The sequence below is a fragment of the Perna viridis genome, chromosome 11, assembly GCF_037379345.1.
Source record: "Perna viridis isolate PV_CMFRI_1.1 ecotype Kerala chromosome 11, ASM3737934v1, whole genome shotgun sequence".
Lineage (NCBI taxonomy): Eukaryota > Metazoa > Mollusca > Bivalvia > Mytilida > Mytilidae > Perna > Perna viridis.
Window position 1 is genome coordinate 4,343,475 of NC_142455.1, and position 18,146 is coordinate 4,361,620.

Genomic DNA, 18,146 nt, shown 5'->3' on the forward strand with positions numbered 1-18,146 from the left:
ACTAAATGCTGCAGATATTCGACGTGTTCACCACCATAGCGTCATAGTTCTAGCTTCATACCTCTTAAGTATCATACATGTGTGTTCTACGTGTGTTTCTTGCTTGTGAGCGGGAAATTGACATGAAATGGTCGGTTAGCTTTGAACATTAGCCAGTTTCCGATTCAGGCACTAAAGCTCGTTACATGGTTCATAAACTGGTTCCCTGGTCAATATCATAAGCGACCCAAATATCGCTACAACGTATCTTTTTTAAAACATATAATACACATTTTTTTGTTTGTATTAGAACGGGAAGTCTACATTAAAAAATAAAATGATCGGTTAGGATCGACTTTAAGTAATATTACCACTTTCCGATTCAAACACAAGGGTTCGTTACAATTCATTATATAAAGTTCATATATATTATCAGGACACGGATATCTATATATAGCCAATTGGGACATACCGAGTACGAAGGAGTAAGCAATAATATCCAATAATTTAGTGAAATTCACCCGTTTTAGAGCATATCGCATTTGTACCATTTCGAATGTTGAAAGTATGCCAACATCAGTGAAAGTGAATACTTGGCGATTAGCGAATTTAAAGACTTCAGTCTTTGATTTTCCTTAATTGTAATAGAAACCATCAATAAACAAGTTCCGAATACTGATCTACATGTACTAGTGTATTATACATGGAATTTCTGGATGCAACCACGACGAAGACAAAAAAAACCTTTTCAGTAAGATCTGAGATCAAAACTGAATTGAAAACAACGCCTGAATGTGATTATTTCGGTCAATTCTTCTTGAAAATCTTTACAGCCGTTTCGGCAGGTTGTAGGAATTCCGATGGGCACAAATTGTGTTCCTTTAATAGAAGATTTATTCACGTATTATTATCAAACTCAGTTTATAGCCAAACTTTATAAAGATCATAAAGATGTTCCCAAACCTGATTTAATAGACAAATATCATAATACTTATTGCTACCTTGATGTTATTGTTACGCTGAATAATCCTGACCTATTCAGATACAGTGTTGAAATTTACCCTAAAAAATTAACTTTAAATAAAGCTTAAGATGACAGTTTTTTATTGTCCTTCTCTGGATTTGGAGGTTTTCATATCACTTGGTAAAGTCAAAACTTGAATTTATGACAAAACGAACAATTTCTCATTGTTAATTTTCCCGTCCCTGAGGGAGACTGTCTCGTACTACTATACATCGTGTACCAAGTTAGAGCCCCAGATTAATCCTACGAGGATTTTGCAGGCGGTGTTGTCATAGATGTCACAGCGGTACGAGTTCGAGTCACGCGGAGGGAACGACCAAAAATTTGCATCGCAAATTTGACAGTTCTAACATCGTTGGATATTTTTCAGACCCTTCTTTAAGTTTACGTTATCTTCCCTGTATCAGTTTGATCCAATGGAGCAGTGTCGTTAAAAAAATAGTAACACACATGGCACAGATACGGTTATAATTGAATATGTTAAACTTTCATATCACCTCAACTTATATCAATACATTGTGTTTTATTTAATCTAGTTCTAGATAATTTTAAAGTTCCTGAGAGCAGGGCATGCGGAATAATGAAGCCCATCTATAAAAACAAATGTAATCCTGCAGATCTGGACAATATTCGTGCAATTACTTTCTTTTTGTATGGTAAACTTTTTACGTGCATACTGAAGAGTAGATTGAATATATTTTCGAACGAGTTCAGTGTTGTTTTCCTCCTGAAAACCAACCCTTGATAATGTAAGTCAATAGATTTTTTTTTAACTTATATGTAATGTAATACATTAATTAAATATGTATATATCATACGTCTGTAATATTTAACTGTGTTTCACTACGCTTGTTTATATTGATATTTAATCAGATCTATCTATCTATCTATCTATTTACTTAACACGCATTAATTGAGTTCTACTTTATATATGGAAAGAACTTATAGTGCACATTCGTTGAGTTCCAAAAGGCGTTTGACTCCAAAATCGAGATCAAAGTAATATATGATATATACCACGGTATCAAAAACTTGCGCGCAATGTGAAGGACATTCTGATTGCTTTCTTAGTCATTCCGGTTTAGGTCTCTTTTCTTATTTTCTTCTTTCCCCAATGACTTAGTAGGCTTTTTTGCCATCCCCGATAGAATATCGCTAATCACACAAAATCATTGAAAAAGATGATGATAAACGAAATCCATGTTTATTTTATTTTTTGTGATCTTGTATGCAATTGATACTATAATTCTAATCTGCTCATAAATTAGATGCTTTTCTTATTTCTAACTGTTTCAAGTAATGTTCTTGATCATTTAACCATTTGAGGGAGGGCCTTGTAACATATTACCCAACCATAATCCGATCCTGCTGTAATATTGTATTTGATCAATGCTTAGAGAAACCAACTTGTAAAGGAGCAATTTGCTTGTAACTTAAATAAATGTACTTCAAATCTTAATAAACACCCCTTTTAAACTTTTCAAACTTATATTTTCCCCATACACAAAATCCCGACTCAAAAACATTATACAAAGTTGTTACTCGAGATAAGACTGTACACCTATATACAGATACGTAGTACTTGGTAGAGATGCCCCATAATTTAGAAAAAAACATCTTCAATATATACCAAAGATGTTTTCAAAACTTGATCGACAGCATATTTGTCCAGTGTGGCGGATGCGTTTTCAACAAACGGTCGACATTCTAATGATAACAAATTGTGCTCCTCTTCTCGCTGACCTATTCCTTCACTAGTATGGGGATGACCTTATAGCTGATCTGATCCAAAGCAAGGAACATCGTTAAGCCAGATCCTATGATCTCAGTTTCTGCTTTATAGATGACGTATGATCGTTAAACAATCCTAGTTTCGGGAATTTTATACATCGCATCTACCCCAAAGAACTTGAGATAAAGGATACTTCAGACACTGTGAAGTCAGCCTCACATGTTGAAAAAAGGAAAAACTATTGACCAAACTATACGAAAAACGCAATGACTTTTCATTCCGTATTGTAAATTTTCCTTACATTCTATGCAGCATCCCTACAGCACCTGCATCTGTGAGTTTACATATCACAACTCAAACTTTATGTCAGAGCTTGCCGTAACTACGCGAACTTTTTGAACTGCACTAGATGTTTTACAATTAGGCTTCTGGAGCAGAGTTATGTTGCTACCAGATCATCACTTTAAGTTTTATGACCATCATTATGAACTCGTAGATCGGTACGTTTTATCCATCATGAGAACCGATTTGTGCAACTTGTCATATGTTTCCTTTTCTTTTTTTTGCCTCTTTGATGAGCAACGTGGTGTGTGTTTCTAGAAAAAAAAGAGGACGCTTACCATACAGTTGCACCTGGTCAATGCTCCCTGTTTTAAGTGGTTCCAGTTGCTCATTTACTATTGTTTCTTTGTACGTATGATTTTGGTTATTTTATGTTCTTTGTTGCGTGTTCCTGTTTTCCCTTTCCGGTCTTTGTCCTTGAATTTCCGCTAGAAATTTGGTTCTCTTGGTTACTCTTCAAGAACAAATAACTGTATTTCCCATTGTAAACTATAATATCATAATGTGCGCTTGACTTTTTTATTGAATTGTTTTTATGCTTATGCTATTCAATTTTATAAATGAATCGTACATTTCAAATTGTCAAAAATTAAGAATTTTGGTTGCTATGGTAACCAGATCTAAACCAATCTGATTGCTTTGTACTTTATTGTAAATTGTTTTTCATAAGACATACTTCATTAATATAATTATGTAGTTTGACAAATTTCCACCATTAGATACAAAACAATACATTCAAATTGTGATGTTTTTTTTTGTGTTTTTAGGCCCAAAATTGGTAGTTGCTAAGGAATGGCCGTTGCTATGGTTACGGTGAAAACATTTTTCATTATTTTATATTAATTCTTGTTTTTCCATTAAATCCTACATATTGCAAGTCAATTCGGTTCAAATGTCTGACATCGATAAATCACCCACTGCATGATTCTTAGGTGGACTGCTACTTAAGTGTTCATACATTGTTCATGTATCTGCAGAAAGAAAATATCAATAAAATGACTACCAATATATATGACAGAGTAGGCACACCAATACGTTTTAGAGGGCTGCTTCGTTTACAAAAAGTTACAGACAAATATTAGCGGCAGGAAACAAAAGGAACCAACTTCAAAGTGAACGCCACTTAGCAAATAAACCAAGCAGTCGGTTATTTTTGTTTTTATATATACGTTGTATAAATGTACTTCAACGAAATTCTTTTTTCGTTTAATGTCTAAGGAAAATAGCGACTGCACCATTTTGGTGTAATTTCATAACAAGTCTATACAATATGGTTTTTTTAGATTTTTTTATCTGCGGTGTAACATGTGCAAGTGAAGGACATTTTACTGGGTACATTGATCCTGAACACGAAAAAGAATTTAAATTGAACGTTGAGTATAGTCTTTAACAGGATATCAAACAATTATGATATTATCACTATGGTTGTTTTAGTTGTATTTACTGTTTACTTAAGAAAAGCCACGAATAGCAAGATTTGAAGTCTGAAAATTCATCTAGTCCTGTTCTTGTTCTAAAAAATGCCAATTTCTGTTGAGTTGAATTGAGATACTTTATGGAATGATCAAGCTAAATACCAACAACAAAAAATATCTTGAATGGTTTTGTATTATTTTTATACTCGCAAATTCATTTCATTTCGTATTCAATAATGATCTTTAAATTCAACATTTAGGAATTCAGGAAATGAAATCTCATATTAATAAAACCTCTACGGTTTCGTATACAATAGTGATATTTAAAGTCAACGTTTAAGAATTTGGTAAAAGACATCTGATATGAATAAAACCTCTACGGTTCACAAGCCACAACTATTCTCGGATACATAAGCTGACTTGAAGTATAACTCAATTTACGGATGAGGTTAAGAATTGGGATAAAAAGCGTGGCTCCGCCGAGTTTTTTTTTTCAATGCGTATCTAATTCGTATATCATTTTTAATTCTCGTCATTTCACTGTTTTGTCTTTATACTGCAATCCTAATCATTTTTTTAAAGCACCTATAATGCGTATACGACTTTATTACACTACTCCCCCACTATTGCTCCTCTGACTTTAACACTACTATAAATAGGTAGTTCAGGCAAGGTTTGGCCGAGCAAAAGTGTTATATACTGTCAGTGACAGTGTATCACCAGTAAATATATTTTTAATACATTTTGGTTGCTCAAGTAAGACGATTGCAGTATAAGTTAGATAAATTATTGCGTGGACTTTACCTGAATAAAATGTGTGGAGGTTCAAGTCATTTATAATTAATTTAGTGATTATTGTTATAAAATCCAGTATCCATGGTAACATTCTGAAAAAAATATTACTGAGTTTTAGTACAATTTAGGGGTACCTTTCCAAAACTAACAGCCAATTACTACTTTTTATAAAATATTAAGCACTTCGACACTACCACAGGATGAAAGCATGCATGGAGTAGATGAAAAAAGGGTAAAAATAATAAGACCCTTTTCAATTCATTCTCTCACAATTTTAGTACCAAAAATTCGTGCGAAATAAGGTATTTTGAAAATCAACCATCTGATGCTGAGGAGAGAACCTAATACGGCAGGGGACTGAAACGTTCCGGATACTACTCTTCCTTTAAATAACACCTGTTTACCATTACATATATTGCATCTGTCTATGTATAAATGCTTAACTACATTAATCTACAGGAGAAACACACAATCACACTGCAAAGAACATGAAAAACAAAAAACAAAAAAACATACAAAAAAAAAGTAAATAAGCAACTCGGATTCCAATAAAACCGGAGTACAAGGACGAAGTGCACCGGTAAGATAGGCACCATCTGCCTCTCTAGAAGCTCCTGCTGAGTTACTCATAAAATGGCATGTCCGGGGTAGACTAAAGAGGAAAGGAAAACTATGACAAAATAGGAAATATTTCAAATATAGGGTTTAACTGTTTTAAATTTGAAAACAGAACCTGTCATTCATTTGACGGAAAATCGAGTAATAATTTGATACGTGCCATTCTTCTTGATACGAATGTAGATGCCTACCACTATCATTGAAGTTATGAAAGGGGTTGACACTATAAGTTGTCGCCCATTATTCGTTCAATTTTATTAATACAGTGCAATCTGTCCCAACCGAACAGCAAGGGGACTTAAGGTTTTGTTCGGTTTAGACAGGTGTTCGGTTTTCTCAGTGTCACTTACGACCAGACAGCTTCGGTCTTCTTTAAGGTTTCAAAGCGGTAACTGGCAGTAATTCTATACTACAAATTTACCTGATTCATCTTGTTCGCCTTAAGATGTTTGATGAAAATTTTATTGACAATCTGTTAAGAAAATTTGTCTGCGGATTAAACCGGAAGTTTACAAAAGATTCTAATTTAATATTATGACGGACAGGTATTACGGTAGAAAAAAAATAGATTGCCGATATCTGATCTTGTGAAATGTACATAAAGGCATTTATCGTTCGGTATTTTAATTTGCCCATTACTTCGGCTGCTTATTGGTATGATATCGTTATTTCATTCAGGATGCTCCCAATATGCATTAAAAAAACAACGTTAAAACTAATTTTCATATTTGTTACTTTGATCTCAAAAGCACCATTTCTACTCGGTAGATGAATATGTCTAAATGTGTTGCCCATTAACTTAACAAATATTTGACTTTTTGTTGTGTTTGATACAATCACTGTCTTTTTTAATATGTCATGATCAAGCTCAGTGTATAGCTTTAGATTCACATCATGCAATGGTTTCCCGTCGGATATCTTATATCTTTGTCCAGGACTTCACTATATGATAACCAGTTGATGATTAATCAAAGTGGTTTAATTTAAGCATAAATATTTGCTTAATGAAACAAGGAAGGACATTTGACTCAAGTTATATCAACATTATGTACATTATGTAACCCATACAGGCTGATTAGTACAGACATGCTATCTGTAATCACCTATGATTACAAAAAAAAATATAATAATGATAATTAAATATGACTGGAAATTAAAAAAAATAATAATAAAGCTGTTGCAAACAAAATCGACATGAACATACGAACGATATGAAACAAAAACTGGAAAATGGAATTAGAGGGAATCTGAAAAAAAAAATGGGATAAGCTGAGAGACACTCATTGCACATATAGCATTATTCAAATCTTTTTGTTTGGTAAAGTGATGAACACAAGAACACATTTTGTGTTTTCATCATTAGTAAAATTGTCAACATCAGCAAACATAATTTGATGTTTCGTGTGGTAGGATTTTGATTGGGCAAGATAGGTATATTAGTTTTTTTTAAATTTATATCAAAAATGTACATTTTGTTTGTATTAAAATCAATTGGAAATGATAGTTTAAATTTTGAAAAATTCAAAATTAAAAATTATTAAAAATTAATTCGATAATGTAAACATCTGATAAATGTAATTGGTATTCTATAGGGGTGGGTATTTGTCTATGGGGGTACAAATAATTTTCTTTGGAGATATTGATTAGGACAATGAGGAATAGGTATGTGGTGAAAATGGGAAGTTTATACTATTCAAGTATTCTCATGCTTGGAAAGTTAGTAATAAGTATGCCGTCAGTCCATTTGTCGTTACTCAGTTCTTATCAACAATGAACTCATAAAACGTCAATCATTTTCCTCACCAATCTCTCCTCCGTACAAAAAATGTGTCCACTGACCACACCTATCACACTGTGCAAATATGCCGCTTTACTATAACCAATGAAACGCTCCTATTCGACTTCTCTTGTTGAAGAGTAATCAAGGGAACCAAGGTTATAGCGGTAATCAAAAGAATGTAATCCAGGGACAGAAACCAGACATGGAAAGCAGACATACACAACAAAGAACATAAAGTAACTAAAATCATACACACAAAGTAACAAAAGTAAATGAGCAACTCGGACTCCACTAAAAACTGGGAGCATGGACCAGGTACACGGGTAGGGTAAGCGTCCTCTGCTTTTCTAGAAACATTCGCCGAGTTGCTCATAAAAAGTCGAGTCCGGGGTAGACAAACGAGGGAAGGAAAACTATGACCCGTTGAATAAAACAGTTTTTATGGTGCTGATGGATACACCATAACGATCCACGAGTTCATGATGACGACCATAAAACATCTGTAGTGATGACTTCAATCTTGTAGCAACATAACCTTGTTCCAGAAGCCTATTTGTTAGAGTTCTAGCGCAATACAAAAAGTCTGCGTAATTTCGGCAAGCTCTGGCATAACGTATGAGTTGTGATATGAACACTCAATACGCAGGAGCCGAAGGGATGTTGCCACAGATGAAAGGAAAGTTGACAATTCTGAATGAAAAGTCATCACGTTTGTCGTAAAGTTTGGTCAATAGTTTTCCTTTACCATCGATTTCTAAGTGTAGGTCAAGATATGAGGCTGACTTCACATTGTCCGTAGTATCCTTTATCTCAAGTTCTTTTGGGTAGATGCAATGTATCCCCGAAATTAGGATTGTTTAAAGACAATACGTCATCTATAAAGCGGAAACTGAAATTAAAGGATCTAGCCAAACGATGTTCTTTCTTTCTGATCAGATCAGCTATAAAATCAGGCTCATAAGAGTGAAGGAATAGGTCAACAAGTAAAGGAGTACAATTTGTTCCCATTGGGATGCCGACCGTTTGTTGAAAAACGGTCCACCACACTGGACAAATATGTTGTCGATTAAAAATTCCAGCATTTTGTAAACATCTTCCTCTGTATATTTGGAAGATGATTTGTAATTATTTCCTACAAAGTATGAGGAATCTCTACCAAGAACTATATATTTGTATGTAGGTGTACCATATTTTTTGGAAAAACAACGATGTATAATGTTTTTAAGTCGGGATTTTAACTGAGTATGGGGAACAGTGTTGAAAAAGCATAGGTTTTAATGCTATTATATTCAGATAATAGTCTTGAACTGATTATCTCCAAAAGATCTCCTTCAATCTCAGTTTCCGCTATATAGATGACGTACTATCTTTAAACAATCCTAATTTCGGGGATTTGATACATCGCATCTACCCAAAAGAACTTGAGATAAAGGATACTACGGACAATGTGAAGTCAGCCTCATATCTTGACCTACACCTAAAAATCGATGGTAAAGGAAAACTATTGACCAAACTATACGACAAACGTGATGACTTTTCATTCAAAATTGTCAACTTTCCTTTCATCTGTGGCAACATCCCTTCAGCACCTGCATATCACAACTCGTACGTTATGCCAGAGCTTGCCGAAAGTACGCAGACTTTTTGTATCGCGCTCTAACAAATAGGCTTCTGAAACAAGGTTATGTTGCTACAAGATTGAAGTCATCACTACAGAAGTTTTATGGTCGTCATCATGAACTCGTGGATCGTTATGGTGTATCCATCTGCATCATGAAAACTGATTTATTCAACGGGTCATAGTTTTCCTTTCCTCATTTGTCTATCCCTTCTTATGAGCAACTCGGCGAGTGTTTCTAGAAAAACAGAGGACGCTTACCCTACCGGTGCACCTGGTCCATGCACCCAGTTTTGAGTGGAGTCCGAGTTGCTCATTTGCTTTTGTTACTTAATATGTATGATTTTAGTTATTTTATGTCCTCTGTTGTGTTTGTCTGTTTTCCTTGTCTGGTCTTTGTACCTGAATTGCATTCTTTTGATTACCCTATAACCTTGGTTCCCTTGATTACTCTTTAAGTCCGAATATCCTTTGAGTGAAGTGTATAAGAGACTTTAAAATCTTTGGAATGCTTGAGAAATTGATGCTTGAAGTAAAATATATACTCAAAGAATAACTTATATAGCTAACAAGTGGCATTTTCAAGGATTATTTTGGTGTTACGGAGGACATTTATGCACTACCTCGGTGTTCAAAGATAATCGTTCTCCGATATCTCAAAAGGAGTGTTCTAGGTGTAAGTTGGTCGTTTTAAGTGTTCCCTTTAATCAAAAGGAAAGGTATAGTCTAAGCTACAACAAAAATATTAGTGAAAAAATGTATGGAATTATATAAAATTAATAATTAAAGGGCTATGGCTAAATCCTCTTATATTTCAAAATCATGGAATTTTAATTTAACTCCGGGTTTTACGGTTTAATTCTCCAGTAAGGCATCATTTTGATGCCAAAATTAGGTGAAACGGATATATTTTAAGCGTTTTAAAAAGGTTTTGCACATTCATGATCTGCATATGGCCATAATAAACAAATCCGGCGTTATAAAAACCACGAATCCGACGACGTTGAAACCACAAAGCCTGTATAAGGAATTAGACAAGCTGTTATAGACACAAAGGATTGGTTTATTGCCTTTTTCAGCTAATAGTATGAAACATATTTTAATGTTATGATTTTTTTTCAGACAATAAACATTGACATCTGTTAATCAAAGGAAATTTTAACATTATGTATATAAGTTAGTTTCAACTATTAGCTATTTTATATTTTGCTTTAAATGTTATTGCGCAAAACATCTGCATAGACTACACACGTGCAAAAATCACGCCATGTGTAATGCTTCCTGTTGCACTGTAGGTTCAATTCAAATAACACGAAATCTTGGTTTAAAAAAATTAACGACAGTCAACACTATTCCAACATTTTCTAAAACAAATTGCTCATGCAAAAAATAGGATGGCCTACAATGTACCTATTTAGCAATAAGTCTTTTCGATAGATATGCTTCTTACAATAAAACAAGTTGATTAGACGATTACTCGGTGAGTGTTACCCTACCGAAGCCCCCAGTTTTAATTAAGTCCGAGTTTATCATTTACTTTTCTTGCTTTGTACGTATTAATTTGGTTATTTTATGTACTTTGTTGTGTGTGTCTGTGTTCCATGTCTTTTATCCCTTGATTACATTCTTTTAATTTCCGCTGGAAACTAGGTTTCCTTGATTACACTATTGGATCGATACCTCTGCTGGTAATTTTGTATCATAAGCCCAGCATTTATTTTTTTTTTATTTTAAAGGAGACTGTGCTATTATTCAAGTCATGAAAATCGAAACTAATCTGTTATATTTCATGAAAATTATATTGAAAATAAAATATTTTCTTTTCTTTACTAATTAATCGCGGTTCGTAATTAGGAAATTTGAATTTCCGGCGTCTATGGACGCCACCATGATCGGTTGAGTGGTAACGTCATTAAGTCGGTTTGTAAAGTGAAAATAAATAGGTAATTTATACGATGTCTGAAGAAAGCGCAAATTTAGGACTTTCCCCCTATAATTTCAATCCAAAATACGAGAGATCGGTTATATAATCAACTGGGTTTAGTATATTTATGGCCAGAAAAACCATTAATATCCGGTTTGTGCATATAAAATGTGGAGCTTAAAAATAGCATCATGGCAGCTTCATTCTCGTATACTTGGCTAATGCAATTGAAAACTACACCAGTCTAGGAAACATTAGCTTGCTTCGATGATTAAATACAAATCGAATCTTAACTTTTTCCATGATAGAGAGCCCCGTGCAGGTCCTGTTGTCAAAAGAATAGGCCTGCAGCAGCGCTAGGCTTGTCGTAAAAGGCGACTAAATAGTGCTCAGAAACGTAGCCGGGGGCTAGGCGCTCTGCCCACAGAGCAACTGGGATTTGTGCCCCAGGTGGTGGAATGGGGTACCCCTGGCATGCTGGGGTTGTCAGGTAATAATACAGAAAAACTGACCGCAAACCATAGTAGTGCACCGTGTTGGGAAAGATGCCACGTTCCTTGCACTTTAAAGAACCCTGCTGTGGTATTCGATGGGAGTAGGAACCTTTGCGCTCCGCCACAGGAGGTGGCTAAATTGCCCGACCCTACCCATTCCTCCCTTTATCTTGTGGCAATCAAAATTTATCGACCCTATTATCTTTGTGTCCCATCCCTTTTTTCGTTTCATCATCATCATTTTATGTTCATTTTATCATCCCTTTCATGTATATCGCCTGAATATAGCTGAAATATTGCTGCTCGGGCGTTAAACCCCAACAACCAATCAATGCATGATAGAAATGGTCTAAACATGACACCCGAATGTTTACGAAAATGACGTAATCAGGTTATCAATTCCGGTAAATTCGACCCAGTGACGTTTCAGACAATGACAACTCACATTTCCGAACCAAAGCCAGGCATATCAACTTATACATATTTCCGATCATAAGGAAATGCATACGGACAATAAAACCGTATTTCATAACAAATTTTACGATCTTTGAAGTTCAAAATAACAGTACTGACAAAATCATGAACGGACTTATATGTTTCTTCAGGAGCGTTCAAGGTTTCACCTTCCTCATTTTATGCTTAGAGAATTGGTAAAATCAATTAAGTCTGCGTATGATCAACACAATAGATTCCTTCAGAAAGACGAGTTTTGCAAGTTTTCAATCTCAAAGATTGCATTTTAATTTTTGCTTAAAATACTTCTTACTTTTCACTTCTTATTCCATTAGAGATGGTATTCCAAAGAGATGGACCAAAAGGTTTAGGAACAAAACGAGTATTTTTATGGCATTTAGATAATAGTATGAATTTAATTTGGAAACACATCTTATTTTATCTGCTGAATAAAATGGAGCTATAACCCATTTAAACATTTGAAGATAAAAAGGCACATGCGATATATAGTTCGTTTCTCAACAGTTAGCCAACCTAAAGAGATGATTGATTCTCTGTCAGAGTGGTTAAAGGCCGGGAGGTCTTTAATTTTGAAACGAATGTAAGTTTTCAGTACGTCAATGAGTGCCAATGCTACATCAGTTTTCAAAGACTCCGATGTAGCAAAAACATTGTCTACTATACATGACAAATATGTTGTCGTACCATTGTTTTTGTCTGCAAAACGTTTTATATCCAATGTTCATTATCAGCGGTAGACGTAGAAAATAATAGCAGTGATAAGACCTACACTGCTACCACTCTCTCCAAAGAAGAGATTGTGGAAAACCATAAATCTGTGCTATTCTCTTTTGGTCTCTCTACCAAGGGCGATGATTGTGATTTACCGTCTATGTACTGGATTCCTAAACTTCACAAGAATCCATACAAACAACGGTTCATAACTGGATCTGCAAAATGTACCACCAAACCTCTTTCAAAACTTTTAACTTCTATACTCACAACTGTCAAAGAGGGTCTACAGTCCTACCATAACACTTGTTACTCCCGTAGTGGTATTAATTCAATGTTGATCCTGAAAAATTCGAAAGATCTTTTGGAGACAATCAGTTCAAAACTATTATCTGAATATAATAGCATTAAAACCTATGATATTTCTACACTGTATACTTCTATTCCCCATACTCAGTTAAAATCCCGACTTAAAAACATTATACATCGTTGTTTTTCCAAAAAAGATGGTACACCTAGATACAAATATATAGTTCTTGGTATAGATTCCTCATACTTTGTGAGAAATAATTACAAATCATCTTCCAAATATACAGAGGAAGATGTTTACAAAATGCTGGAATTTTTAATCGACAACATATTTGTCCACTGTGGTGGATGTGTTTTTCAACAAACTGTCGGCATTCCAATTGGAACAAATTGTACTCCTTTACTTGCTGACCTATTCCTTTACTCTTATGAGGCTGACTTTATAGCTGATCTGATCAGAAAGAAAGAATATCGTTTGGCTAGATCCTTCAATCTCAGTTTCCGCTATATACATGACGTACTATCTTTAAACAATCCTAATTTCGGGGATTTGATACATCGCATCTACCCAAAAGAACTTGAGATAAAGGATACTACAGGCACAGTGAAGTCAGCCTCATATCTTGACCTACACTTAGAAATCGATGGTAAAGGAAAACTATTGACCAAACTTTACGACAAACGTGATGACTTTTCATTCAGAATTGTCAACTTTCCTTTCATCTGTGGCAACATCCCTTCGCCTCCTGCGTATGGAGTGTTCATATCACAACTCATACGTTATGCCAGAGCTTGCCGAAACTACGCAGACTTTTTGTGTCGCGCTAGAACTCTAACAAATAGGCTTCTGGAACAAGGTTATGCTGCTACAAGATTGAAGTCATCACTACAGAAGGTTTATGGTCGTTAATATGAACTCGTGGATCGTTATGGTGTATCCATCAGCACCATGAGAACTAATTTATTCAACGGGTCATGGTTTTCCTTCCCTCGTTTGTCTACCCCGGACTTGACTTTTTATGAGCAACTCGGCGGGTGTTTCTAGAAAAGCAGAGGACGCTTACCCTACCGGTGCACCTGATCAATGCTTCCAGTTTTTAGTGGAGTCCGAGTTGCTCAGTTACTTTTGTTACTTTGTATGTATGATTTTAGTTACTTGATGTTCTTTGTTGTGTATGTCTGTTTTCCATGTCTGGTCTTTGTCCCTGGATTACATTCTTTTGAGTACCGCTATAACCTTGGTTCCCTTGATTACTCTTGCATGGGGCGCAGATTTCTTCATCAGGTATAAGCCTAGCTGCCCTCTTTTGAAGTCTAAGTACGCGTTGTATTTTTTTTCCACAATTGCCCTAAATAGCACTACAATAGTCAATTAATGGGAGAATATATCCTGAATAAAACAGTTTCCTTATTTCTAAGTTTGATAGTTTTCAATCCTAGACAGAAGATAAAGTCTACTTGAAGTTTTTGAGCATACAATATTTACTTGGTTTGGCCAGCTCAATGTTTGATCAAGTTGAATCAGCTGCTCCGATGGTGTAATATCTATTTTGCCAGATTTGTTTTGGACGTGATTATGGATCGGATTAGTGTTCGGAAATTTTGTTGCTACCCTAATTTTTATAAGTTTTCACATTCTGAGTTCTTTAGTACTTCAGATTTTATCAGTATCTCAGGGGCACTATTTTGTTGATAAATTCTTGTTTAGTTCGATACATTTAATTTTTACTACAATTGTTAAATACTTTATTTCTAATTCATGATGCTTATTGTTCTCCTTTAAAGCCATACAAAAATGAAATGCTCAATATATTGTAATTTACTTGAAATGATTTGAAATTTTTCATTCTACTATAGATAACCAAGTGTCACCGCTTTATTTACATGTAACAAATGTCATCTAATGAAATTCCAATACATTAAAAACCATATGTGTTTTGACTTACAAGCAGCTAATGATAACGCAACACGTTATGTGCTTCTCAACATCATTTCTTTCATGTATTGATTGTATAAATACTCTAGATCCCATTAAGAGCTTTGCGCAATGCTCACAACAACACTTTAAGGTAGGACTATAATATAAAGCTAATATGTAAAAATTCCTAACATACGGAGCGGTAAAGACAAAAAAAACCTTTTCCCGCTGTTTCTTACAATGTTGATGGGATATATCTACCTGTTTGAGCTAATGCATTATTTATCAGATGTAAGGTTTTTTTGTTCATCCAAAAGTTTATTTCAGATTCATACAAAATAATTATAGTAAACTGATTCAATTCACATGTGTGCCGAATATTGTATTGCATTTATTATTGCATCGTTAACGTTAACTGATTTTAAAAATTGAAATGTTGCATTGCATTTGCAGTAATTGTCTAATGATAAATTGTCACCATTTCGGATCTGAAAATTAAAGTATATATTGGTAGATTAGCATGTGAATGAATTTTCGCCAATAAATTTGAATGTACCACTGTCACTTCGAACCTTGTTATTACCTGTTTCTGTATTTTAACAAGTAAAATAATATAACAGCGGGTATAAACTACTTCTCATTTTGTAATTTTATGCAAGATTATGTGTTGTTTTCGATGTTTCATTTTTATTTTGGGGGTTTTGGGAGTTTTGTTTTGTTTTTTTTTCATTTGATATTATTTTGTTTGTAGTATATTTGTTGATTTGTATTTTTCTTATATTTTCCTTCTTGGATGGGAAATTGTAAATTAACTTACTCAAAAAAAGCAAGCTAAATTGTCAATTTATGTAATATGCGATCAAAGGCATAATTATCTCTTTTTCTTTACTTTGTGACTAATGTTAGTTAAAGAAATAATTTTCTGATATGTAAACTATGATTGCATAACGCTTACAGAGACTTCAAAATATCAAACCAGCTTATTTCCCCACTTGGCTTTACATAGTTTTCTTTAATTTCCTTTCGATTTTTCAGATTTCACAGTAATACCAAAATGAACTCTAAACTTCTCCTGCTTGCTGTCTTTGTTGGTTTTTTAGGTAGGTTAGCCTTTAACTCTAAAAATAACCATCTTTCAATAGTAGCGCAATTTATTATGTGTAAGTTTAAATTACTCATTTTCATTGATTGAAATTTTATTTCGCTTCTACTCTGGTTCAGTTACAAGATCAAAGGAGACTAGATCGTTTAACTATTTAAAAACCAAAACTTTTCTAAAGAAAAATGCAAGTAAGGATTTAGGAAAATGAAAATTTTAATGAAATGAACGTTTTTTTTTGCAACTTTATTAGGATTTACTATTTCTTTGGATTCTGAAAAAACATGCAAGAAGGACACCGATTGTCCAGAATGTGAAAATGGAGAATCACCACATTGTCATCGTGACGAATTTGACGGCGATTACGGTCATTGTCACTGTGGAAAACCTATTGAATGTTCTGGACTTGATGATACTGCAACATGCTCACCCGGATGTACCTGTGAACTTGAACATGGCCATCATTTACATTGCAAATGCAACAATAAATAGGTTATTGATGTTTGTTTGTTTGTTTGTTGGGGTTTAAAGTCCGAGCAGCAATATTTCAGCTATATTCAGACAATGAACATGAAATGGATGATAAAATGAACATGAAATGAAAAAAAGGATGGGATACAAGGACAATAGGGTCGACAAACTTTGATTGCCACTATAAAAAGGGGGATGGGCAAGGTTGGGCAATTTAGCCTCCTGTGGCGGAGCGCAAAGGTTCCTACTCCTATTGAATACCAAAACAGGGTTCTTTAACGTGCGAGGAACGTGACATCTTTCCCAACACGGTGCACCACTATGGTTTGTGGTCAGTTTTTCCGTATTATAGCCTGACAACCCCAGCATGTAACACGCCAGGGGTACCCCATTCCACCACCTGGGGCACACAGCCCAGTTGCTCTGTGGGCAGAACGCCTAGCCCCCGGCTACGTTTCTGAGCACTATTTAGTCCCCTTTTACGACAAGCTTAGCGCTGTTGCAGGCCTATTCTTTGGACACCCGGACCTGCACGGGCCAATAGGTTATTGAAGATTATAGCATACACTCTCCTTATTGCTTTAACAGATCTGTGGATTTTGAGATATATTTGTTTGAAATTTATAAGAAAAATTGTTTCCGCGTTTTACGAAAGTCGTTAGCTTGGACGTGTTTTCAATTTTGGTCACACTAAACTGTTCAGGTGTTAAACTGATAGAACTGTGGATTTTGAGATATATTTGTTTGAAATTTACGAGAAAAATTGTTTCCGCGTTTTACGAAAGTCGTTAGCTTGGACGAATTTTCAATTTTGGTCACACTAAACTGTTCAGGTGTTAAACTAGCAGATACCTGAACAGTTAAGTTGGCACATACACAAAAGTCATATCGAATTTAATTTTTAAAAAGGTTCGGCGAAGCTTTTTTTATAATTTGAATGGAAGTAGGACATTGTTGTCGGTGCTATGAATTAGAAAAGTATTACTGGTTGAGGTAATATGGCACCACCAAACAGGGTCTGAGGGCTTGGTTTGGGCTTTATCATGGCTTTGCTACATCGACAGGGAGGCTGTTCATGTATTTAAAAATGCTTGAAAACACGTTTGTTTTTCATTATGTACTATTTAAGCATAAGTTGAAACCTCGGATTCATTTCTTAAGTATAAGCAAATTAAAAATAAAATTGGTTCTGATATACAATTTCTGATTGTTTGTTGCTAACATACATGTTTTACTTCATTTCTGCAGATCCGACAGCGAATAAATACAGTATGAATTTAAATAATCCAACCTCCAATCCCAATGTATTAAAAGTACAAATAAATAATATTTGTTTGCTTAATTTATTGTCTTATTCAAATAAAACAAACGCGCAAAAAGTAAAAAACGTATGTTTAAATGTTCATTGAGAATTCTCCGTTTTTCCTAGATTTGTAAACACCA

The 18,146-nt window shown here is 34.6% G+C and overlaps 2 long non-coding RNA genes across 4 annotated transcripts; one reads left to right on the top strand and one right to left on the bottom strand.

The window, feature by feature from the left end:
• Positions 1–1,546: 1,546 nt before the first annotated feature.
• LOC148602396 (uncharacterized) lies at positions 1,547–16,734 on the top strand. 3 transcript variants are annotated; one of them, XR_015916717.1, is made up of 3 exons: positions 1,547–1,752; positions 16,169–16,233; positions 16,486–16,734. It is a non-coding gene; the product is annotated as an uncharacterized LOC148602396 (long non-coding RNA). The 3 variants fall into 3 exon arrangements; XR_015916715.1 differs by lacking the exon at positions 1,547–1,752 and adding an exon at positions 15,212–15,284; XR_015916716.1 differs by lacking the exon at positions 1,547–1,752 and adding an exon at positions 15,316–15,424.
• On the bottom strand, positions 3,707–6,423 carry LOC148602397 (uncharacterized). Its single transcript, XR_015916855.1, has 2 exons — positions 6,327–6,423; positions 3,707–4,048 (listed from the first exon to the last, which is right to left on the bottom strand). It is a non-coding gene; the product is annotated as an uncharacterized LOC148602397 (long non-coding RNA).
• Positions 16,735–18,146: the final 1,412 nt, after the last annotated feature.